At 43.1% G+C, this 24593-nt stretch overlaps 1 long non-coding RNA gene across 1 annotated transcript in view; it reads right to left on the reverse strand.

Moving 5' to 3' along the window:
* Window positions 1-1516: 1516 nt before the first annotated feature.
* LOC147262726 (uncharacterized) overlaps window positions 1517-24593 on the reverse strand; it is an 89106-nt gene continuing 66029 nt past the window's right edge. Inside the window, exon 6 of the long non-coding RNA XR_015112580.1 lies at window positions 1517-1657. This is a non-coding gene — a long non-coding RNA (uncharacterized LOC147262726). The remainder of the gene's footprint in view (window positions 1658-24593) is intronic.

Consider the following 24593-nt stretch of genomic DNA (forward strand, 5'->3'; position numbering starts at 1 on the left):
GCTTTCCTCCCGTATGCTAATGTGGCCTGTGCTTGTGTTTACAGTTTGGCACAATAATGAGTGAACGGCGCGGTTTCTGTAGGCATCAGCGTTTTGAAGTATGTTTCACAAGAGTCTGGTGACCTACCTGCTGCTCTCCGCAGTGATTTGCTGAGCTATTAGTCTCTGTGTTTGGCTCTGGCATTAACACGGCAAATCTAGCGCTTCAGCACTTTCCAACGCCGGGCGGTCAAACCCGGGAGGCGCTCCTTGCCTTCATCCGTCTGTCATTATTTGCTGCTCTTAAATTCGACATTAGTGGACTTTCTGGCATCATTAAAAGCTCAGCCTGTTATTGTTTTTACCGGCTCTCCAAAGCCTCTGGTTCGTTTTGGCTGTCTGGTGTGGCAGGTTGAGTTACGTTCACCAAAATCTCTGATGCTGAAATTGAACCCAACACCAAACAGTTAGAGATGGATTTTGATGCGTGTTTCGCCTTTTATTTATCGCAAATTTTTCCTTTGAAGTAAACTGCCAAATATTCTTTTTCAGGAAACCACACAATGTGTAAAATCTACCACAATTAGCGAGCCATTTTAACTTTTTTCTTTAGAAAATATGCAAAATGGGATCACGTAATTCAAATAAACTCTGATGTAGCGAATCCTTAACTCATATTTTCCCCTCAGCGGTCGTCTTGACAAATATTACCAAACTCTGTCCGCATCTCTTGAAAATCAGCCGGTACCCAAGAACGATTACATCTTGCCCAACCAAAAAGTAGCTCTCATCTCTCGAGAGGTTTTTAACGCTCGCTCGAGGCGATTCTTTTCGATTTTTTTTTTTTTTTACTTTTCGAATGAGAGTAAATGCGCAAAATGTGATCACCAAATTCAAAGTGAATCTTTGAGTGTTTCTATCATCCCAGATATTCCCGAACTGTAGCTTCATCTCCGAAGAGGAAGCTACGTGTCTGATACCAACGAGCACCGAGGAATAATGACAGCTTGTGCCATTTTTAGCGGTGGATGTCTGCAGAGCAAAACAGTCCAACTTTTGTTTCCCGGTGTTCTTCTTCTACGCTGGTTGTTACGACCATCACATCATTGCCTCTACTGCCGTCCTCTGACGGGAATAACGAGGTCACTTGCTTCAAACCAGCTGCTATTCATATTTCTCTTGCGGCATTTCGATAATTTGCTCGACATTTTATGGAAAAAACTGGGGGTGGGTGGGGGGGGGGAGGGGGACTCTCCATCAACTGGTGCGACTTTCACACCCAGGATTTGTGTTGTGCTTTGCTAAAGCCAGGGCTATGACAACTGTGAGTGGTACATCTCGTTGTATTTCTCGATCTCAACTTCGACTTTCTCCTCATCTGCTACAACATCAAATGAAAACAGGAAAAAAACCAAAGCAGGACAGAGAAGAAGAGCCGCTACGGGAGCCACGATGGACCAAACAGCTTTTTAAAAACAAGGTTGATCATGGGAAATAATTTTCACCTTCACAGGGGTGCCACCCAGGAGCTTTCTGCTGGAGGGGCTCCAGGCAGCTGGTGGGAGTCCCCACTGGTCGTCACTGGTAATCTCAAGGTCCCCCAGGAGGTGCTGGAGGCTGTCGCAGGGGTGAGAGACGTCTGAGTCCACACGCACGGTCCACCGCCACCCACCCGGTCCTGTGTGAGACGCAGAAAAAGAACCTTTCATTTAAAAATTTTAAACGCTAAATGTTCTTTACATTCGATTAAATGTCTTATTTGAAAGTATGATTAGAACTTTTAGCGAACATTAACCAAATGTTGTGGAAATATCTCCTCTTGCCAGGTAATGAGAAAGTCTGCGGATGCAGAGAAGTGAATAATGTATATTTTATGTGACAAAGGACTCTGTCTGTTCTGTATCCCTCAGCTAAACCCATTTAGCGGCAGGTAAATGCAGACGCCTTCTGGATTCCCGAGGTGGAGCACCTTCCCTGGTCAGAGGAGCAGATATTAATCTGCAAATATTGATTGAGTTGTCTTGTGTTTTAGGGTGGATTTGCACTTGAAGCTCACATTTTCTCTCAGACTGGGGGAGAAAAGAGTGAAGTGGCTTATCTATCGGGCGCGGGGTTAATTGCCCTCAATCCAGGATCTCCTTTTGAATGCTTCCATGTCTCCAAATTAGTTCATTAGCATTTCTGCGCAATTCTTTTATAGTGTCTTAATTGAGGGTAATTAACTGAAGTGATGGCATTAGTGGATTGGTGGACAAAGCATCAAAACCTCTGCTAGGTGTGTGGCATACATGAACATGTCATTAATGGTGACACTCCAGAAGAAGACGCCGCGAGCTCTTTGGAAGCTTCAGACGAGCAACGTGTTCATTTGCCTGAAACCGGTTTTGTTATTCAGATACACGTTTGCATGCTGTCTAAATACCTAATCTGCATGTTTGCATCCAGATGTACACGTATTGCGTCTGTGTGTCCGTATTCCAGATGTGCAGCAGAACTTGAAATGACCGTGTCTTTGTCATGTGCCTGTACTTGCGTCTCCTCCCAGTACACACGATCTGGGTTTCACACATCAACAAAACTTCACGTGTCACGAAATACGTAAGTTCAGCTGTCATTAGATGAGCGCATTTTAATAAGAGAAGGCAATAACATGGAACAATGGCGTCAGGGGGGGGAAAAAAAATTCAACACACACATAATATATATATTCAAAATATCTTTTAAAAAAAAAAGGAAAATTAAATTTTCACGCAATTGCAGACATGAAAAAATACTAAAAGTGGAGAGCAAACAAGGAAAGGATGGGAAAAGGAAGGGAAAAAAAACCCACGACGGAATACCAGAAATAAGCAGAGGAGGGAAAAAAAAAATTGAAGAATTGCTCCCATAAATTCAAATATTATTCATTAAATACGTCTTCCCATGTTCTACATCATTAAAAGGGAAATCATAATGTGGCCTGTGTTGTATGCATCACAAATTACATTCCCTTTCTTCTCATTGCGGAGAAAACCGATGTTTTAACACCTCTATCAGACATATTTAGCCATCAAGTGAACCTAATTCTCACAAAGGAGGCTTATTACAGGAATTTATGGAGGATTTATTACCCAAGTGTACCTAATGAGTGTGCAGACACAACGACACATTGTCAACACACCACAACAAACTGTCATTTATGCTCAAATTGTTCATATTTTAAGCTCTCCAGTCTTCACCAAGTGATTGTCTGTCGTCAGTCCCCCTTTACCTGGAGTCGGTCCAGCTCCTAATTCTCTCTTACGACAAAGAAGAGGAGGCGAAGGCTGTTTTTGGCTTTCCTCCGGCTCTGTCCTGTTGAAGATAATCAAGTCTTCTTTTTTTTTTTTTCTTTAAATGGTGCTTCCAGCTGTGACTGCACTGAAGAGAATATGAAGAGACGCTGCTTTTGTTTGTGGGACTCAACAAGACAGGTGTTTTGATGTAAAAATGCAGCATAAGAGGCAATTTGGCCTTTTTGCTGCTCGCAGCCCGAAAGAGATGCTTTGATTTAATGTTTAAAAACTGTCCTCTTGGGTGGCAGTGATGGAAACTTTGCCTTTACAAGCCGCCAGAGGATAATCAAGAAGGTAAACCTCTTTAGGTTTCATTCGTTTTTCTTCTTCCGCGATCCAATTTCATCATGAACTTTTAATTGTTGTTCTACTTTGGTGAAGCTGTCCTACTTAAGGAGGAGAGATTGCAAAATAATAATAATGATGATGATGATGATGATGATGATATAATAAAAAACAACAACCCACAAGAAGTGTTTTTCAAAGAAATGCCAACTGAAGGCTGTATGTACGATGACAAGAACATCGTCTAATTATCAGTTAGCGACGGTGAAGGCGAAAGCAGAGACTGTGACAGAGCCGTCAGAACAGGAAACAACTCCCAGACGTACAGTTTCTGAAAAAAATAAAAATACGCAGAAGAAAGAAAAAGAAAAGTGCTGTTTTTTTTTTTTTGTCATTTCTGTCATCGATGAAAAGATCTTGTAGAAACATGAGAAACAGATCTTTGCTTCTGCTCTGTCGCTAAGTTACAATCCCAACTCAAGACGGACGGATGACGCGTGTCATAAAATGCCGAATGATTCTTCGTTTTTTTTTTTTTTTTAAATCAAATGAATTCTTATGGATATCGAGCTGCGGATCTGATCCGTGGGAACATTGTCAAACGTGCACTCGATTGAAGGGGAGCATCAAGAGTTGCTGCGATCCAGGCGAACGTAAAAGGGAGGAGGACGAGGAGCTGACTGGAAACCACGAGGGACCGGACGGGTAAACTGGTGCTCGATCGAAGCGGCGCTCCTAAACAATCCGTTCAAGATTTCGCCGAGGAAACTGGATCATATTATTCGTGAACGTAGGAGGAACACGTAGGAGGAACGGGGTGAAAGATGAGGAGGATGAACGACGCAATCCCGTGATGATGGCGAATCCACAACGACCTTTCTCTCCTCTACCAGAGGGCACCGGCAATACAACATCTGTACTGAAATCACCATCCAGAGGTTCCAATTTTTAAGTCTGTTTGTATTTTTAAAATAAAATAATATCCACCCTTAAAAAAACACAAACTAACAAACTACTGAGTAGCTGGCGCAAAAAGAAAAAAAAAACAACATAGAATTTTGCAGTACATTAAAAGAAAAACGGAGCTGGATATATTGAAAATAAGAGATTTTGCTATAAGATGTTAATATTAAACCAAGGCAGCAATAAAGAAAAGCGGTGCATCCTCCACAGATGAGGCCAGCACCAACAGCTGGCACTGAGTTGGAGTCCCAAGATCGCTTGGCACAGAAGACAGTGAGACAACCACCACATGTAGATGCTGGAAAACAATGGATTCCACTTAAATATTCACATGACAAGGAGAAGGCAGTCCATCCATCCGTCCATTTTCTACCTCCTGTCCTGTTAAGGGTGGTGGGGGGTGGAGCCTATCCCAGCAGCCTTCAGGCGAGAGGCGGGGTTCACCCTGGACGGGTCACCAGTCCATCGCAGGGCCAACACATAGAGACAGACAACCATTCACACTCACAGTCACACCTACACTCAGTTTAGAGTCTGGATTAACCTCGTCCCCTCTTGATGTCTTTGGACTGTGGGAGGAAGCCGGAGTACCAGAGAGAACCCACGCAGGAACAGGGAGAACATGCAGACTCCACCCAGAAATTTAATTTAGTAAAGGGCAGATTTCCACTCTGCTCCACACCTCGACACCTCCCTACTCACCCCACCACTGCTACATTCACGCTACTTGCTACGAGAAATAAAATAACGGCGTACATGTTCCATGGTTTAATCAGCGCTGAAGATCATGACTGGCCGTGACCCAGTTTGTCACTCAAGAACCAGTATTGGCTCTTTCAGGTGCTATCTGGGGAAGAGACTAAGCATTCTGTACAAATCTCTCACCTCATTATGTTTTGCTTCCAGTCTCATGAACACTGTTGGTTTTATGGCCGAGCTGAAGTTCAGCAATATGGACAGTGGCAGTGAAATTGAAAAATGGCCGCTTTAGAAGCACCGCTGCTTGGCACCAGGTTTAAATCACAGGCTGTGATGAGTGTAATAAGAAACCACCAGGGGCAGAAATGAGCGATGGGATTGCCTTTTATTTTACTCTAATTACGCAGTAAATTTGAGTGGTAACATTAAGTATCGCCAAGCAAGTCTAAAGGGAAATTATGCAGCACAATTAATTAGGAATCAGGGAGATGGTCAAGCTCCCTCTTATTTATGGGTAGATTCCAGCTCTATTTCTGTTGGTTATTACGAACAGGAGGGTTGAATATTTCGGGGGGGGGGGGGGGGGGGGGGTCAGCTCTTCTCCTCTCCCCGGGATCGCTAAGTGGGTTTAGCATCAGTGCTGGGGAGGCTAGAGAGAGGATTGGGTCACATGACACCGCAGTTTGCCACAGTGGTGAATTTAGATTAGCTTAGCACCTCTCATTCAAAGTAGCTGAGCGCTTTGAGATCGTGCATTTTGATTTATTTTTTAGTGCTTTTACGTCGATTTTTGATTTTTTTTTGGTCACATTAAATCACTTCAAATCTGCGGACGCGTTTAGATGCACGGAACGCCACTTAGAATGTTGCTGTCGATAGCCGTTGCTAACGGCTGGGTATGTAAACAACGTGCGTTTTATCACTTCGACTGGAGTGGTGTTTCAACTCAGCGTGACATCACTAGTTACCAGGTTGAGTGTGAGCAAATAAAACTAGTTGTGGGAGCTGTGGTCTGAGGGAAAGTTTTTGGGGTCATTTACGGTTATTTTGGTCACGTGGTGGCATTAACAACAATAATTTTTTTTAAAAATCATCCGTCCTTGAAGTTCTTTTTTAAAAGGATCAAGAGGGGAGGTTTTATTTTATTAGCACTTGGATGCTACGTTTTGTAAAATTCAACTTACAAATGTTCAACTCCATAAAAGTTTTATTGCTGCACCTTCAAAACAATATGAAGAAAAAACATGAATAGACAGTTCTGACAGGAATTGAATGAAGGCCTCATTAAGGGCTGGTTTGATCCTCCCATCGCCTCGGGTTTGCTCTGGGCTAAACAATAATCTTGATATATCATACAATTTTTATTTTTTTATTTATTTTTTTTAAATTCCAGCGAGTTGGATTCCCCGGTCTGACAGTTTTACACGCGTGGCTGACTTTTGATTTCTCATTAACCCACAGAGTAGATCTTACTTATTATGTTTGCCTTGAATATGGGAGAGAAGAAGAAAATAAAGTTCTGCCCCGTGATTACAATCTCTGAGACACGGAAGCTGCGCCGTCGGGGTCCATCCGCACTTCTTTCACAGCTCATCAGAGGTCGCGGGGGAAAAAAAAAAAAGGAAAAGAGGAGAGGCGGTAGAACATGTGGAGAGCCGACTGGCAAACAACCAAACAAGAAGGGGAGAGATGTGACAGCTGGACGTCACTGGCAATGCTGCTCAAAGAGGAGCTGCAGATATGTGGACGTGACGAGTACGATTCTACAAATGTGCAGTGGTCACCTTTATCTCACTGGCATGTTTGGTTTTGTTTACGAGGTTTAATCGTAGTAATACCTACTAGTAGTACCTATGAAACATGAGAGGCCTTAGGAGCGGCGTGGGCTCAGAGGTAGAGTTGCCGTCTAGCAAACGAAGGGTCGCTGTCCAAGTCTCCTTGAACAAGACACGGAGCCCCTAATTGCTCCTGATGGCCTGGCGACCCGTCCAGGGTGAACCCCGCCTCTCACCCAATGTCAGCTGGGGTAGGCTCCACCCCCCCTCCCATGACCCTTTCATGGATGATCAGTATAAATGACGGATCGATCGATGGACATGAGAGGCCTTCTTCTTGCACTCGGAACTGACCATTTCAGGCACTTTTACATCCATCTTACATCGTGGTGACATCACTCATAGTCTGTGTGGTTGTTTTCAACAGCCTTTGCGCAAGATCCCGGTCAGGAACCCAGCGCGGAGCCAGCGCGGGGGTAATAACACTTGGACAATGCACGACACATAAAGTAGACACCGCAGATGGGAGAGATACCTGCCGCCTTCACAAGAGCTCTGAAGGGAGTTGATAATCAGCTAAGAGACAAAAATGTCCTGCAGGCAAGCTGTTGCAGGTGAGAGATGCTGGAAGAAGAAGAAGAAGGAAAAGAGCACACCCATCGCTATCTTTCGCTGGTGTTCCTGCTATAATCAGAGTGGAAATTTCTGTTTGATATCAGCGAATCCAAAAAGCCTACGAGGTTTTGTCTCAGATAAAATAATACGATTATAAAACTGAGGGGCAACATCACGCCGTACTGAGCCGAAGTTCCAGCGAATTTAAAGCAAACTTTGGAAATGCTCAAAAATTCCCCACCTCCATCCGTGAGTTTAAAGCAAGCGAACACAAGATGGCGGTATACGCAGCATCACACATGGCAGCAGCAGAAGAGGTTCCGGCTACCCACCAAATGGTGAGAGGTCTTGAGGAATTACTGTCGTATGGGCAAATTCTGAATGTTTCTCGGTGCTAGCGAGCGACGGCCATGTTGCTGCCGCCCGGAGACAAAGACACAGTTTGGGAAAGATGACGCCGACAGTGGCAACAGCTGATCAATCACGTGATATCTGCTACGCCAAAAATCAGTGTCTTACTACCGTAAAAGCCCCTCTAGGGATGTTTGCAGCAAATCAGCAAACACTATGAAACTGGCATGGGACGACTGTTTTCAGCGTGTATGCTGTATCTGTGGCTATCAAATGAAGCACACGTTAAAAACAAATAACTGAAACGTACGTGTTCAAAAATGAAAAAGGCAAAAACGACCTCAAGCGAGGGTAAAAAGTTCAACTTTGACCAATCCTGTCAACCTTTCCTGTACTCAAAATCTGCATAATTTGCAGTGTATTAGGACATCAAAAAATAACAAGAAGCAGCAAGCGAAAATACAAGGTCATAATATCACGAAATTGCAAATGTTGACCAGCGCCGACAGTCTAATATGTCCTTCGGGAACGTCATGGAGTAAAAATAGCAGTGAGGTCAAAGCCCTTTAGCTGCAGACATGAGCACCGAACGAGAACCTGATGATCCGTCTCCTCCATATGTGTGAAAGAAGAAGAAACTTCACGAAATGGTGGAAAACTAAAATTCTGTGCAAGGGAAAAAAATATTCATTATTACAAGTTAAAACGAAACTGCCCTCCATCTTTGGTTCTGTCAGAGATTAATATTTCCCTCGGGAGCGTCATTGTTGGATTTTTTTTGGGGGGGGGGGGGGGGGATGGAATACATTCGGTTTGATAGTTCAACAGCACCAAAATGAAACCCCAAAACAAAATAAAAGCCGAAATTACAGCCAAAGCTTGATTGAGAAATTAATGGCTTTAAAAGATTTAAAATATAATAATAATAATAATCATTTGCACTTTTAAACTCAGCATTTTCAAGAAAGTTTCTGTTGATGATAAAGAAATCATGAATATTTAAGGCAATTCTAATGAGTGGCTTACATTTGGGAGGCACTTAATGGCTTCTAAGTTATAGATGAGCGGTCAAGAGGTCTAAGCCGACGCAAGCACTCAAGAGAAAGTAGTAACTCTTGTAGTGAGTTAATTGGTAGCGCCTGTTGTCTCCTGCTACGCTTTTCCAGCATTTCCACACTTCCCTCCTTCCTTTCTGTCACGATTCCTTCCTTCTTTTACAACCGTTTCTTCTCCCGCCTCACTGTTGTTCCTCCTCATTTTTTTTCTGCCTTCGTTTAATGCTCACCTATAATCAAGGCGGCTTATATTGACAGTGCGCGGTAGAGTACAGTGCGAGGCGGGAAACAGTAACAACCTCTGCTGTCATAAAACAGGAACGCTGGCCCTTAATGAGCTTGTGTAGCGACTGTTAAAGCAGTCGGCCTTAAATCAATGTTTAAAGTGGCTGTAAAAGTTATACAAGAGTTTGGTGGTTCGCTCTGGGACCAGATAGAGAGGGATACTGCCAAGCTATATACTCAAACAAACCGTGAAAACTGCATTTATTAATAATGTCACAATGTGAGACGACTGCCACCCCATTTAGAAATTCTTCCTTTGCGCACAATGTCAATCAATCACACAGTTAATTTTAGCCGAACCATGAAAAATGAAACAGATGCCAATACAGCTTGGCATACAGGAACACATGCTAACGTCATGTTAACCTTATGCTAACGTTACAATTATGTTTGTTTGCCAGCCAGCTAGCTTCAAACTAGGAAAAGAGGATCGATATGTACAATATGTATATTCAATGTAAATGTACATTGGCTAGTCTTTTGCAGTTTCATAATGTCAACTCTCATGTACCACAAAGTTTTAGTTTCACTTTTTTATTTTTATTTTTTAAGTTTTATGTCCGTTATTTTTCAAGCTCTTCTAGGGAGGGGTGTTAGAAACCAGCTGGAGCTACAAATATTGTGAGGGAAACGTTGATAAATTGCTGTGAAATTGTCTAATTAATCTGCATCTTTCTCTTCCAAGAACACACAAAATAACGTGACTGATACTTACATGGCAGTACCTCGTAACACTGATAGAAGCTTTGGAAACCTGCATGGAGGAAACAGTTGTTTTACTCACCGAAACGAGTTCTTATGCTCCGGCCAAACGTTGGGGAGTATTTTTGGAACCGAGTCAAAAAAAAAAACAAAAAACGGAAAACCGAGTCAGTCAGGGCTGTGTGTTTGCATGCTGAGTCACTTTTGTGTGTGTGTTCACTGTAAACTCTCAAAAGAGCCGCTGGACCCCTCAACACTTGATCAATTTGACGTCCAATCGCAATCTCTTTTAGTCTGGAAAAACAAAACAAAACATGAATTTTGAGGAGGAATGTGCTGCCTTTGCTGCACCCCAGACATCCACATCAAAGCAAGCGGCACCTCCGCTCGACATATTCAGCCCTCCTGCGCGTTCACGGGGCGACTTCTCTGTTAAATGACTCTACTGTCATTTGAATTCAACCCAGGAGAAGCCTGTTACGTAAGTAACTCCACTCCCGTTAGCCTGCAGTGTTTTTGCAGCTCCCATCAGCCAGCAGGGAAATCCTTCCATCCCTCAATATCTAACACGTCTGCTGATTCTTCCTCGCATTTTCTCTTTCTCTCTTTTTGCTCGCACAAAAAGATTCCCTGCGCGTCTCTGTGCATGGTAATTTTTTTTTTCTTTCCTCTGTACATTCCGTGTTGTCTCCAAGCTCGGAAATGCATAGAATTACCACTGAAGAGGGGAAATTTTACTCTAAGATAATGAATCACATTCTCTCTGACAAGTAAAACACGATTCTGGTGACTAAAAGCTTTACAAATCCTATTTATACATTCCTCACACTTTCCTTCTTTTGTGTTTTGGACTATTTTTCCTTCCCAGCCATGAAAACTGAGAAATAGCCACTTTGTGAAGTGATTTCAATGTAACAAAAGAAGCCAAAAGTCAAGTTTTATTTTATTTGAACGCGTGGAACTCTCACTTCCCTCTGCATCGCCCACTCTTCATACCTCGCAGGTCTCATTTAACAAGTTAGAAAAGAAAATTGTTGTGATCTAGGGATACTAATAACTAACTCAACAGAGCCTTTGGCAGTGGAACGGTCCCATCTGCAATCACGCGTCTCTATACTTAGACATGCCACGCTTTTTTTCCTACACAGCAATTAAAAAATGCGCTGCAGTCTAATTTAGATGTATCATTCAAAGACGTTTCCTGAGACACTACACCTACAACAAACAACGTTTTATTTATAATTAGGAACTTCCCCATAGGGGGTGTAAATCTGGGTATAATGAATTCAAGATGTTTTCATCCCAAATCCCTCAGAAACCTTAAAATCAAATAAATAAATAAACATAAAGACAGAGTTTCATGCTGGCTTGTTTGTATGAGCAAAAAAAAAAAAAAAAAGATTCCAAAGCAATCAAACAACATTCTAGCTGCTCGTTATCATAGTCTAACATGTTTTAATCAGGACGGCTTGTGTTCCAAGAAAACTTGGAAGAACAGAATTACTTTCCACTACTCACGCATGTTTGAATGAAATCTTCGCATATCACGACTCAGCAGAAACTCAGCGAGTGTGAAAACGACACACGGACGCTGTGAGAACTTGCGACATCGTGACATAGGCAAGAGCATGGGGAGGGATTCTTTTGAGCTGAGCGCTGAAGAGAATCACCCACCAAGTGTCTAAAAAAGGAATTTTAAAAAATAGCAATAAGTATAGCAATAAATACGTAATACATAAAGTACAGTAAGAAGTAGTAAAAGAATCTGTTAAAATTCGCAGTATATAAGTTGCGGTGGTGGGCCAGGAAGCTACAGGTGCTCATTTTTTTCGAATGAACAAAAACATGTCCCCACCCGTCCCAGGTTTTTGTTTTTTTTTTTAGTGCGACAGCCCATGGAGGGACTCAACAATGTTGCTGAATTTGTCCTTTTTTCGCCCCCCCCCCCCCCCACCTTCATCTCGCTTGTAGCACGTGGCGATACGAATGCGAGGAGCAATTACAGCAAGATTTAGTGTGTTTACATCAACAGCTCTGCTGGGCTGTATTAAAGCTAAGCAGCGGCGTGTTTTCTACCTGATTAAAATTCCTTTCGTCTTCCCTCCCCGGACCTCTAATGCATCACTTTCCCAGATTGCTGCATGATTGGTAAGAAATTAAATAAAGTTTTCAACGGCATGCACTACGCGTGGAGGGGAAGGGTGTTGTTAGTAGAATGGCAGGTGTATAATTGGCAAAAATGGAATATAATATCCTTGTTGGTCCATGATGTTTCTGTTAGCATATAATCATGTCAAACTGAAACCTGTGGTTTCTCTACCCCCGAATGAGCTTCTTGTATTTACATACGGAGCGGCCCTGTTCCGTCTGGTAAATAAATACTGTATATTCAAAAGGGTATCATTTTTTCTCCCACTGGGCTCCGTTTGTAGGGTACATTGTTCACAGATGGTCACCAGTCACCGATGGCATTTCAAGAAGAGCGGTTACCAAGCGCCACATCGAAAACAGAAACATGCATCTGTGTTTACGTACGCCGGCAAGGAAAAACTAGAAATATTGAACTGTATCGCCAAAATTGGACCACCAAAATCTATACACTGCATCCTCGAATCCCAGCGGACATTTGTGCCAAATTTGAAGACAAAAAAAAAAAATTCCCCCCCTCAGATCTTCCAAACTTATCAAGGTCACGTGTGGAGTCGAGACTGTTCACCGCTGAGACTTTTTTAAACGCCATCTTTGAGTCCGAGTGGACGTTTCTGCTAAACTTCAAGGAATTCCCTCAAGGTGTTCCAGAGGTAACAGATTCACGTGAGGGGACGCTGACCTTTGACCACCAAAATCCTTTCAGTTTATCACGGAGTCCCAGTGGACGATTGAACCAAATGGGAAAACATTCCCTGGAATTTGAAGCGTTCCTGAGTCAGGAAAAAAGGGATCAGGCACAGAGGGATGGACAGAAAACCCCCAGATATACCACCAACACGGGTTTGTGTACAGAGGCATTAAAAATGACATTATCGCCACACTTGCAGGGAAAATGCATTTAAATGTCGGCATTTACATTTTTGGAACGACACCTTGAAATAATGAAACGGCTTCTGTGGTAAATCTAACATTTGAGATCAAAGTTAACCTTCGTTTTTTCTGTGCATTTCCCCGAGCGCAGTGTCGGGGCCTCGGTTTGTCATCCGGGGGCCGTCCCAGTATCTTTAATACCTTTCCTGTGGATTAGCTTCTCCTGAAAATAAAACCATAACCGAAAACACCTCGGGAGCGCTGCCATCATTCTATCGCCTCAGGACAGCCACATGTCCGCGTGCTCAAACAACAACAACGACAACAAAAAAGAAGTTATGATTATTATCACAGAAATAATCAGCAGATCGCTTTATTTTTATGCATCCATACTGCATGTACAGGGCATCTAGTAAATGCTCACTGGTCTAGGATCGCCACATTTCCTCGCCAACAAAAGCATCCTATAGGTCCACGAACACTAAAGGTGTTCCGAACCATTAAACGAATTTTCACACAGCACAGTGGTACGGTCCATAATGTAAGACATGATTCAATTATGTGACGCCGTTCCACGCTGGGCAGTATTTTCATATCAGGACAGAGTTTCCCTGCGGGTCACCGTCTGTCATGAGGTTGGGGCGGGGGGTGGGGGGGTGGGGTGGGGTGGGGGGGGGTGTCAGGTAATAACACATTAATGCATTTCAACATTTACCCTGATGGCCTCACTGTGCTGCAGCGGCTCAGCGTGAAGGACAACAACAAAAATATAAAGGAGGGAATACACACGCGTGTATCAAGCAGCTGTGGTTGAACCCAAACAAAAAGTGGAGCTCGACGGTTTCCATAACAAGGAATTTTTTTAAAAAAAGAGTCGATGAAACGATTTAGGTGCTTCAACTGTGATTTATTCTCTCAGCGCTCAGGGTGGGGGACAAAAGCTGATCCTTGCCAATGTTTATAATTTACTTTGCCACCTCCGTCTCTGGTGAAACGCGGCTCACGTCGAGGCATTTTCATGAAGACGAGACGTCGCAAGTCCCTGGATGTTACACGAGCAGCGCAATTTAAAACCGCCGATTTTAGAAGTTTGCGTTTACATCACAGTAGGTAACTGCAAGGGTGACTTTTGTCTGTTTTCCTGAAATGAAGAAGAGGATGGGGGGGGGGGGGGGAGAGGATGGGGATGCCCCCCCCCCCCCGCCCATCTCGCAGTGGGGATGTGCTGATGGAAATCCATTCATGCATGTAGTCCTGTTGTGACAACTGCTACCGCAGAGGCAAACAGCAGCAGCACTGATTAACACACAAGGTTTCAGTTAATCATTAAGGACGAATTGTGATTGTTCTGTGAATGGGAAAGATGTAGTTTTTACCAGTGATATACAGAAATATATGCTTCACGTGTCAAATAACTGGGGAAAAAAACCCCAAATCGAGTAAATTGTTTGTTTGTTTTTTTTTAAATCAGCTTAAATATCGAACCTGGAGATACGCTAACAAAAACGAGCGCTCGTAGTCCAAGGGCCTACGTCCAATTTTATGCGCACCGGGAGTGAGAGTCCTTCCCCCGTCTTTATGCCGTCATGACGTCCATATTGTTGCGCGAAGCGCGAAGCACGATGCACACATGCTGAAGGGTACAGTGCTTCGTTTCTTCGCGACGCTGCACGTGAAACCTGCAGCTAAAAACAGGCCAACAGAGATTTTTCCTTTCTCAACAAAGACAGTCGGCAAACACGACCCTGAGCCGAGGTCCTGCCCAGTTCATCTGACATTCTGGCTACAGAGGTGACGTCTGATTCCCTGAGTTTTTTTCTCCCCGTTTAATGTCCTATCATATGCATGCAACGTCTTACTTTAGTGCATACATTGCATGTCATTTGTTATTTGTGTTTCATTAACTTATATTGTCTCCATCTGCCTGTGAGATACTTGAGTTGATCTATTCTATATCTGTATTTCTATGGTGATTAGGAAAACCTTAAGAGTGCGTCCAGATATTTAGGTACAAGAGGTAGTGAATACAGTAAAAAGAGGCGCGGGCCACTTTTCTGTACAGCAATATCCTGTACTCATATTTCTACCGTGTGCGAGTAACCTAGCTTAAAAAAAAACCAATTGTTTTATACATATAGGATGAAACAATCCGCATTAAAATATGGACGTAGAATAAATATTTGGGATTCAAAAATATCAACTTGCTGTAGGTTGTTCATCAATCTTATCATCACTTATTGTATTCCTAAAAATGAGACTTGATCTCAAAAGTAACTTGCTGAGAAAGTAGAGAGTTTTATTTTAGCCAGTGCCAGATAATTTATGTCTTATCAACAAAAAATGGGAGGCGGGGGGGGGGGGGGGTTCCCCTTTTTTATGTTTCTCTGTGCTTCCAACAATTTTTCTTTTAACCATAGTTCAAAGATGCATCATCGCACACTACGTATCAAGCAGGTGCAACTGGAACGTTGGAGTTATTTCATGCAGAATCTCTGCTGCTTCGGCACCGTTTAACCGTGCTGAAGCCCTCGAGTGCATATCAGCTATTGGCAGTTGAGAACATGTGTGTGTGCAGTAACGGTATGTTAATTCCGTGGAACATGCTTCCTTGTGAGATTCATCTAGAAACATAGATGTTTGTGGCGCGTATTTGTAGGGGCTCTTGAGTGCACGTGTTCTTGCCCTTTGCAAAGAATCAATACTGTATTTTTTCTGACACACGTTAAAAAAACAAAACAAAACAAAAAAACAACTGATAATGTTTTGGATCACTTCTCTTGATCACTTGGTTGGTAAATTATGAACCCCGAAGAAAAGGGAAGCAGCTCCCATCGATCTTGGAGGTCTTGCCCCGGGGTTTCATGTAATCTCCCCACCAGGAGCACCTAGGGTCCGCTCAATAGGACTTGCAGGCTCAGCAATCTAATTACACAGCCTTAGTGAGCCAGGTTCTGGAGCGCCAGACAAGGTAGGAAGCATGTTAAGAGGGGACTTTTGCACCTGACATATGCCAGGCCGAGCAGGTTTTCAGTCAGAATGACTTAGTTAGCTTTGGTCATATTTGCATATAAACGTGACGAGTTAAGAGTGACGTATAAGTCCAAGGACTAAAATCACGTGGCGTCATATAGAACTGTTCATAATGCGGTGTTGAATAGAGCTAAAAAAGACTATAAAAGCGAGGTTGAGGAGTTTATGGCTGGCGCATAAATCCCATTAATGAGGCCATCACCAAATACAGTTGGGACACTTGAGGAGATTTTAGAGTAAAAAAAAACTGCTGAAGGCACCTTCACCAGAAATCTTTGTCACAAAATTCTAAGCCAAAGACCCTGGACAGACATGGAGGACTTCCTTGAATCCTAACTGAAACTTGCGGGAGCAATAAAGGTCTGATAAGTCTCTCCCCTAGCGAGGCAAAGCCGACTCCCTCCTCTACTATGTACCCTAAACTGCAATTTTAAGTCAGAATTGTAGACAATGCATTAACTTTTGCCTGCTTTATCGTGCTAAGGTGGGTAATAAACTGTTGTTAAATTTCTATTGATTATTATTTGTTGTGTTTTTCCCTTGAGAGAAACTCTTAAGCCTGGTTTGTGCTTCTGCGTCGCGGCGACGGCGTAGACTCTACGCCGTCATTGAGCATTTGAAGTTCTGTGTCGAGGGAACGCGTTGCTCTGCCATTCACCGCCAAGCCGCTGTGGGGGTGTGGCTGTGTCTTTGTACTTGCGGACCTCCTCAATAACCCTTTCTTCGGCTTGGTCCATTTTTGTGTGTAGCTCTCACCACGGAAACTTTAAAAATGGCGGTGTTGATGTGCTGAACCGGAAATGACGTTCTGAGTGGACCAATCACAGTACTTGACGTTCACGTCACGACGCATCGAGGTGACGCGTAGTCAGGATTTTTTGGAGGTGCACGTCAGGCTACGGCGTAGGGTCCGCGTAGGGGTCTGCATCAATGGTGTAGGTACGGCGTCACGGCGACGCAGAAGCATAAACCAGGCTTCAGTGCCCTAAAAGTTTCTCAAACATATTAGCCATACAGAACTGGGCATCATCTGCATATCAAGCAACATTCGCTTTATGGGCTTAGAGCCAACACGTGGAATCCATGTTAGAAGAATTACAGCTCAAGCGAGTGTTATTCTCTCTGTATCCCCGTGTACACAAGGGTCCATATGACCCCCCCCCCCCATTTCCTTATATGGAAATCACATCATACTAAACCTACGGAAGAGTATCAGAGCCACTCGTGAGAAAAAAAAAAACGAGAGGTAGTTTTTTTTTTCTCCACACACATTGAGAAAAATGATGAAATGTCAAAAAAAAAAAAAAAAAAAAAAAAAAAAGAGTGGACATACAATGTCAAGAAAAAAGTGAAAGTACAACGTCGAGAAAAAAGTCTACGTGTTCCATCGGAACACTTCCTTCCTTTGTCACGGTTGCAGTTTTCGGCAGGATCTCTTCAAAGTCCTAATACTGATAACCACAGTGTGTTCAAGTATTTCTTTGCTACTAAAGCTGAGTCCGACGTATAGTTTCACCAGTTCATCTGACGGCCTGCACGCCATTTTGTAGAAGCAGTCACATGCGCTGGTTGTTGTCGTCTCAAAAGGTCGGCTTTATTCTCAACATTGCATTTCGACTTTTTTCTTGACATTTCGCCTTTTTTTCCCGTAGCGCACGAGGAAAGAAAAAAAAAAAGTACCTGCTCTCATTTTTTTTCCTTTTCTCATGCGTGGCCCTAAGATTCTTCTGTAGAAACAGAACTGTCAGTCAGCAGAGAAACGCCCCCTGGTGGATACCCAATGATCTGGTGGTCAGTTATCTGAGCCCCATCATACGATCACCTGTCACTACCCACACGCTTAAATATGGATGGAGGGGAAACTCTTTACAATCGGTGTCTACCAAGAGCAGCTGGACCACCCGCCTGATGCGTGTATGGAAAATGGCCTCTATGGAAACTTTAAACAGAAGTAATACGTATCCATTGGTCTGCAGCAGCAGGGGATTGTTCTCCGAGACGACATTCCAACACATTCAAAAGATTTAAGTCTAGGGTTCCAACTTACCAGAACCTTAGAACGACCACATCACCTCGCCGGAGTTGGAATGCACCAAAGTCATCCGTGGGAAATGTGCGAACCGCGTCTTGTTTTTGTTGTCAGGCGCCAGCTTCACACACTGTCAGTCTAACTGATTTATTACGGCAGGCACAGACAAACAGGATGCCGGAGACACTTCTGAGTGTAAAAAAGTCTCTCTCTCAACCAGCTGTTTCAAATTACTCACATCTCTGGCATTCATTAATGGAAAATGTCAATTAAATATTCATGAAAGTTAATAACGCGAGCTCTTAAGAAGGCATAATTGCATTCGCTGGCTAGTTTGCGTAAAACCTGAGTGACTAAAAATACAGAAGGTATATTTATGAGTTCCAACTGATGTTTGGATTATTCATAAGAAAGGGTTTAGTCAGGAAGGACCCTCGGGACCCTCGAGAAGACAGGAAGGAGAGAAGGTGCTGAACAAGAGAAGAAGGAAGGCGCCCGATGAAGGTGGCGCTTCGTCGACACGCGGAGCTGAGATGGGAAGACAAATACGCAGAACAACGTGTGACATCATCACATCTTTAATAAATCGATTACAAATCGCACTTTCGCCATGAAAAGTGCGATTTCTTCCGACCTGCATTCATGTATTTACTTCGGCGTTCCTTCATCCAGTTGGGTCAATCTGTATTTTCCACAGTTATTTGTTTGATTTCCGTGTCTGTACGTTAAGGCAGTGGGACGCTCCAACAGGATTGGTCAGCTGGGTGCGCCACCGCAACCAAGGACTGCCTACCCCACTGATATAAAGACATCAGAATTAAACACAAAAAAAAAAAAAAAAAAAATGAAGACAAAAAAATTAAATGGGGAATGCATCAATTAATACATAAATAAATGCGAAAGCCCTTTTTATTTTCCCCAAAATATATGAACTTTTCATTATCTAATGATTAATTTCTGTATTTTTCGGCACCAGGCTGGTGCCACTGCAGGTATTTCAGTGAGGAAGAACTGGAGAACTCACAAGGTAGGAAACTCATTGGTTGAGAGGGAAGGGAACACCAGTTTAAAATTTCCACCAGGTAGAACAGAGCCCAGTATCTTCACGATTGAAATGTGCTACGAGCTTCATTTTGCCAGGACGGCTCCACGCGGTAAAATTATCACCGTAAACAGGCCGATTTATTTTCACGTCACAAATAAATGATTTATTAAGGAAGCTGCCTGGCGCGAGATAAAGATGACAAACAACATAATCTAAAATGACAAAGACAATGGCGTTGAATCAGAAGTCTGGGAGATGCTCAGCGACTGCATTTGATAAATGAACACAAAGAATAAAAGGAATGTCAGAAATGATGATGAACAAAGGTGCGGACGGCGCTCGGGGAAATTATGGCGACATGAGAGAAAAGGATTGGACTATAATGGAATTGTCAGGGGCTCGTGTTATTGATTTAGCGCGTGCGATTTCATTTGTCCTATTCAAAAGGTAATAGGCAATAAACAAAGGGCCAAAATATCGAGAGGGCAAAGAGGTGTCACCCGGAATGAAAAACCTGTATGGGTACGGAGGTGAAAGGACGTAGGCTTCACTTTCACATGTTGTTCTGGAATATATAAAGAATGCTTTTACTCTTCCGTTTCTTCCTCTTTTTATCTTCTTTTCAGGGGATGTCTAAAAGGATGCCAAAAAAAAAAAAAACAACGCTGAATTGGGTTGATTTTGTAGCCCATCTGTTCCTCCTTTGAATCCCAATATTTTGGTCTTTGATTGAATATGCCGTTTTATCCCTTGACTACATTTTAATTATCCCCGTCCTCTAGTTTTTAACTAAGGCAATATACCGGAGAGCATCCTGAAAAGCTGCACCCGTCGAGGCCTTGAATGTTCTTGCATACTCAATTGGCTGTTAAAACAACGGCAGCCCAGAGGGAACCAGCCTTTCATTAGGCCATAAAACGGATTTTACACCGCTAACTCAAAGTTAACTCTGTTGCAGCACTGCTTAGATAAATGCTACTGGACCGGAGCATTTATTAGAAAATCTGCCTGACCTTATCTGTTTATTATGCAGCAACATGGGTTTTTTTTCCCCACTTCTTTTTATTTTAAACTGTCACTGCACTGACTTTCTTTCTGAATTCATTTCCAGTCGCTGGTACTTCAGCTGGAGCACCACGCGTCCCTGAGATCAATGACTTCAGAGTGGAACAGTGAAGAGCAGCGACAAACTCTGTCGCTGGATTTTTCTCTTTGCTTGTCACTCTCATATTCTTTAAAATGCCCTGGGCTCTGTTTTGTTTTCTTTTCAAATAATGCGTATGAGCATGCAGAGCAGTTCAAAGGACCTGTGAGGATGCAATTTAAATCTCTCTGCGTAGTTTTCCGTCCGCTCCACTGTTGTACAAAAATACGGGTCTTAGACTGAAAGCGTGGCCACTTTGATGTTCCTGAGCCATTACGGCACAGGTTAGATTATCCCCCACCTCCATTCATAGTCTGACATTTCTGCGACCACAATACTCTGACTGATTAGATTACTTCCTTGAAGAAAAAAAACCAAAAACAAAAACGCCTTCATTTGAAGCTACGGAGGCTCAACAAGGTGCAGAAAAATACTTTGTCCTCACAGTTGATCTCGCAGCAATTTTGATTTCTGGAACAATCTTGCATGAATATCATCGGAGTGTAATAAATCCAGGTTGAAACAAAATTGATGTGCAATTACTTTCAGACCTTTGCGCCCTCAAGGCATCACAACCCAAAGTCTTGCGCGGCTGATTGGGACACGATGGACGCAGTACCCACCTTACGGACCAAAACAACCGCTCCGAGCTCACCTTTCCTAAGCCGTCACTGCCGTTTGGTCGCAGTCACACACCCTGACGCCCAGCCCTCCGAGTGGCAGGGAGCAAACAAAAATGCAAAGGAATACGGGTCCGTCTGCAGATGTGCAGATGTAAACAAAAGGACAGATGAAATCATTTTCCATTTATCATGTGAAAGGAGCTGCCATTACATTATTTATTTATTTTTTTTTAGTGAATATATTTTGGAGCACAGGCAAAATTACAAGAACCTATAAGTGCTTTTATCTGCAGCCTTTGGGATCCTTTTTTTTCCCCCCCTCACGGTTAAATGTGTTTCCACCGATACGCACCTATTGCCTTATCTCAGTTCCGCTGCATTTCTTACTCCACTGTATCTCTCACTCTCTTCCTCACCGACATCATTTTGTGTTGCTTTTCTTTTTTTTTTTCTTTTTTTTTAATCTCCGCTGCCAGCTTTGGCATCCATCATTTCAGTGTCGCTCCCACTGAATAGCTCTCCCCTGCACACGCGGACACCCCTGGAGTCTTCTTTGGACCAATTAGAAATGTATCTATATGTTCATCTCCAAACACAGTATGTACTTCGCCTTTGTAAATACTGATAAAGCACCTCCCATCCCTCCTTTTATCAGCGGTGATGTACTGCGGCTTCGACGGCGTCCTTCACTCGTGAGGAAAAGCTGCTTCCTTTGGCGTTTGCTCTCAAATCCCTCAATACAGTTTATCTGACAGGCAAGTTAAGCGGGTACATGATGCATTCTCGCAGATTTTTATGGATTTTATGGCTGAAAAATGCTGGATCTGTAATGTGCAATGTGTAATAAGAAAATAAGCCCGGTTGGATATCACACACACACAACACAAACAACATCTTGTGTAAACTTAAGATATGAAATAATAGACATCAGAGGAGACGTTAACTGAAACTGAGGCATTATTCCTCTAAAACGACGGTGATCAGAATGAAAAATTGAAATTCCCAGAACAGGATATTAACAAATCACTTCTTTTTTTTCTTTTCTTTTTTTTTTTAAAGATGACTTTGTTTGACACCACTAAGATAAAAAAAAAAAAAAAAAAAATCATCCCAAAACTAATAGATGGAGCTTTAAGATGAGGAGGGGGAAAAAATGGGACTAATTAAAATTTCAAAAAAAAGGACAATAGTATCTGAGTCATAAATCAGCCAGGCCCATCTGTAAAAGACAGGCAGGTGGTCCAGGGTTCAGCTAGCAGGTGGGGTAATTAAATGGTAAATAAAGCCACACTGTGATATTAAATTAGATTTCTGTCTTCATGAGCAATTACTGGTTAATTAAATATTTGCTGGGCTACCTGATTGACTGGCTGATGAAGATTTTTAAGGACAGCAGGTCACAGATTGTGCGTCAGTGTGTGCGGCTGCACCAGTTGTTGAGCTCTTTCGGGTCCTACTTCGGGACGTCCATCTATGCTCCTGTCCTCACCGGGGAAACCAGCAGAGGGCCACTGCCATCTAGTGGCTGTGGTAAATATGATGACTCAAAAGTCGGGAAGTCACGTGATGTCCGGAAAACAGGGAAACTCCACGTATAAGAAGGCAGGAGGGATTGACGATAGAAAGATCGTTTGAGGCCGTCTTAGCAGAGGAAGCCATTTTGATGTTCACTGTTTGTTTTTTAAAGGAACATGCCAACATTTTGAGAAATACACATATTGTACATCTTTTTTTTAGTGCCAGACAATGAGATAAATACCTTTTACTCTCCTCTGTGTGCAGAGTGGAGCTCTCGACCCACTCAAGGGCTGACTGCTAATTAGCTTAGCTCCAGTGAACACTGGCAGTGTTGCATTCATCTCTAAAGTCCTCAAACAGACCTTCATCCAAAACTGTTTTCACTTGCATCAATAGAACTCAGGTTCTGCTCCTCGTTAGTGATGGAACAACTGTTTAACATTACGAGATGTTGTCAAAAACATCGTAGGAACTACTTTCATGACCAAGCGCAGTGATATGACACAGAACATCACCAGCCCATCGTCACTTCAGCCGACAAAACAACACATCTGACAACAAGAAGAGCAGCAACTAATCATGAAGTAAGAGAGGATGAGGAGGACTCCTACGGGACAGAGCACGATTTCAAGGTTTCTATTTGCACCAGAATACACAAAGAGGAGGAAATGCAAGCTCGGAAAGCTGAGAGAAGTAGTTCCAGGTATGTATCTGATGAAACAGCATCCCAATTTTCCATAGCCAAGGTTAGTTTTATTCCTACAGGCAAAGACTGTTTCTTTAGGAAAGTGTGGTTGACCTTTGAGGGGGGTATGCCACCCCCCCCAATCACTAGCATTCAGTGCAGCTAAGCTAACAAGCGGTTACGTGGCAGTCTGTCACTCAACCGTTCACACAGACAGGACAGGAAGGGTGTCTATGGGCTTGTCTGACTCTAAAATAATTACGTCCGAAGCAAGTGGCGAGTCACATCTCATGTCAAAGTCCAAGTCGGGCAATTTAAAAATTAATTAATTGGCGCCCTGCAGCAAGTCGGAATCCGGTATTCACCACGGCGAGGGTAGTTCCTTAAAATGAGCAGTTAAAAAAAAAAAAAAAAAACTTTTCAAACTCGTGTGTTAAGTTCTTTTTTTTGTGCAGAAGAAATCTCCCAATCCAGTCAGCACAACAGACATCCGCTCCCCTAAGTTGCATAGTAAACCCTGAGGCCACAATATCGAACATTCACAACGAGCTCGCTGAAGGTGCCTGCAAGGATAAAACTCTTTGATTTTAATTACCTAAAGGCAGTTTCTCTCATGCCACACTTGAGATTCGACTGGCACTCCAGGCACGACAGAATCCTCCGTTTATTATGGTTTGAACACTTTAAGGACCTCTATGACCATTTTTTGGGATTGTTCTCCTTTTCAGCAGCATTGATTAATTTGACTGTACGTACACGACTAAATCACACAAGTCTTTAATGACTCATGTAGGTGTAACAGAAGGAATGTCTTTTTTCAGTTCTCCCGTCAGCAGTTCACGTGAAGACAAACCAACTTTTTCATCACGTCTCCGCCGACCTTGAAAATCTGCCTCGAAGATTCTTTTTTTTTTTTCCCCTTCCAAATCATAGAGCTTTTGTTTTTTGTTCCACAAGGACATTGTGCTTGGGAATGTTTGGCGTAGCGTGCAGCTGCCTCGTCCTACCTTTGAACAGGGGTTCTGTGGGTGGCTCCATCACCTGCATCCCTGTGTTGGCTGATGTGAGAAATGACAATGTTGTTTGTCACTTTTTCTGTCAGCAAACACAAAGGAGACAAGTGAGGGACGGCCATGTTGCCTCTTCAGTGTTGCTGCTATGAGAAAAGAAACCGCTCCGAAAAGGAACATTCCCATTGTTTGGTCGTAGGTACGGCCTCTCGGCCCAGGGATCGCCGGAGGATGCGGGTTTCTGCACAGTCCAGTTGGACACTCAATGAGCGATCCTGCAATTCAATGAGGACATGACGATGTTTGCTCAGTGCTGCTTGTTTCCTGCCCTTCGCTCACTCGATGCATATTAAACTGAGCGAGTCTACAGTTGGAGTTGCTAACGGTCACCTTTTGCTGGCTTACAACATGAATGAAAGCCACAGTTCCTTCAAAAATCAAAATGCAGTCACTATCTACTGACCT

Source organism: Aulostomus chinensis, chromosome 4 (assembly GCF_037954235.1).
Source record: "Aulostomus chinensis isolate RoL2024-O1b breed Wild chromosome 4, RoL_Achi_v1.0, whole genome shotgun sequence".
Lineage (NCBI taxonomy): Eukaryota > Metazoa > Chordata > Actinopteri > Syngnathiformes > Aulostomidae > Aulostomus > Aulostomus chinensis.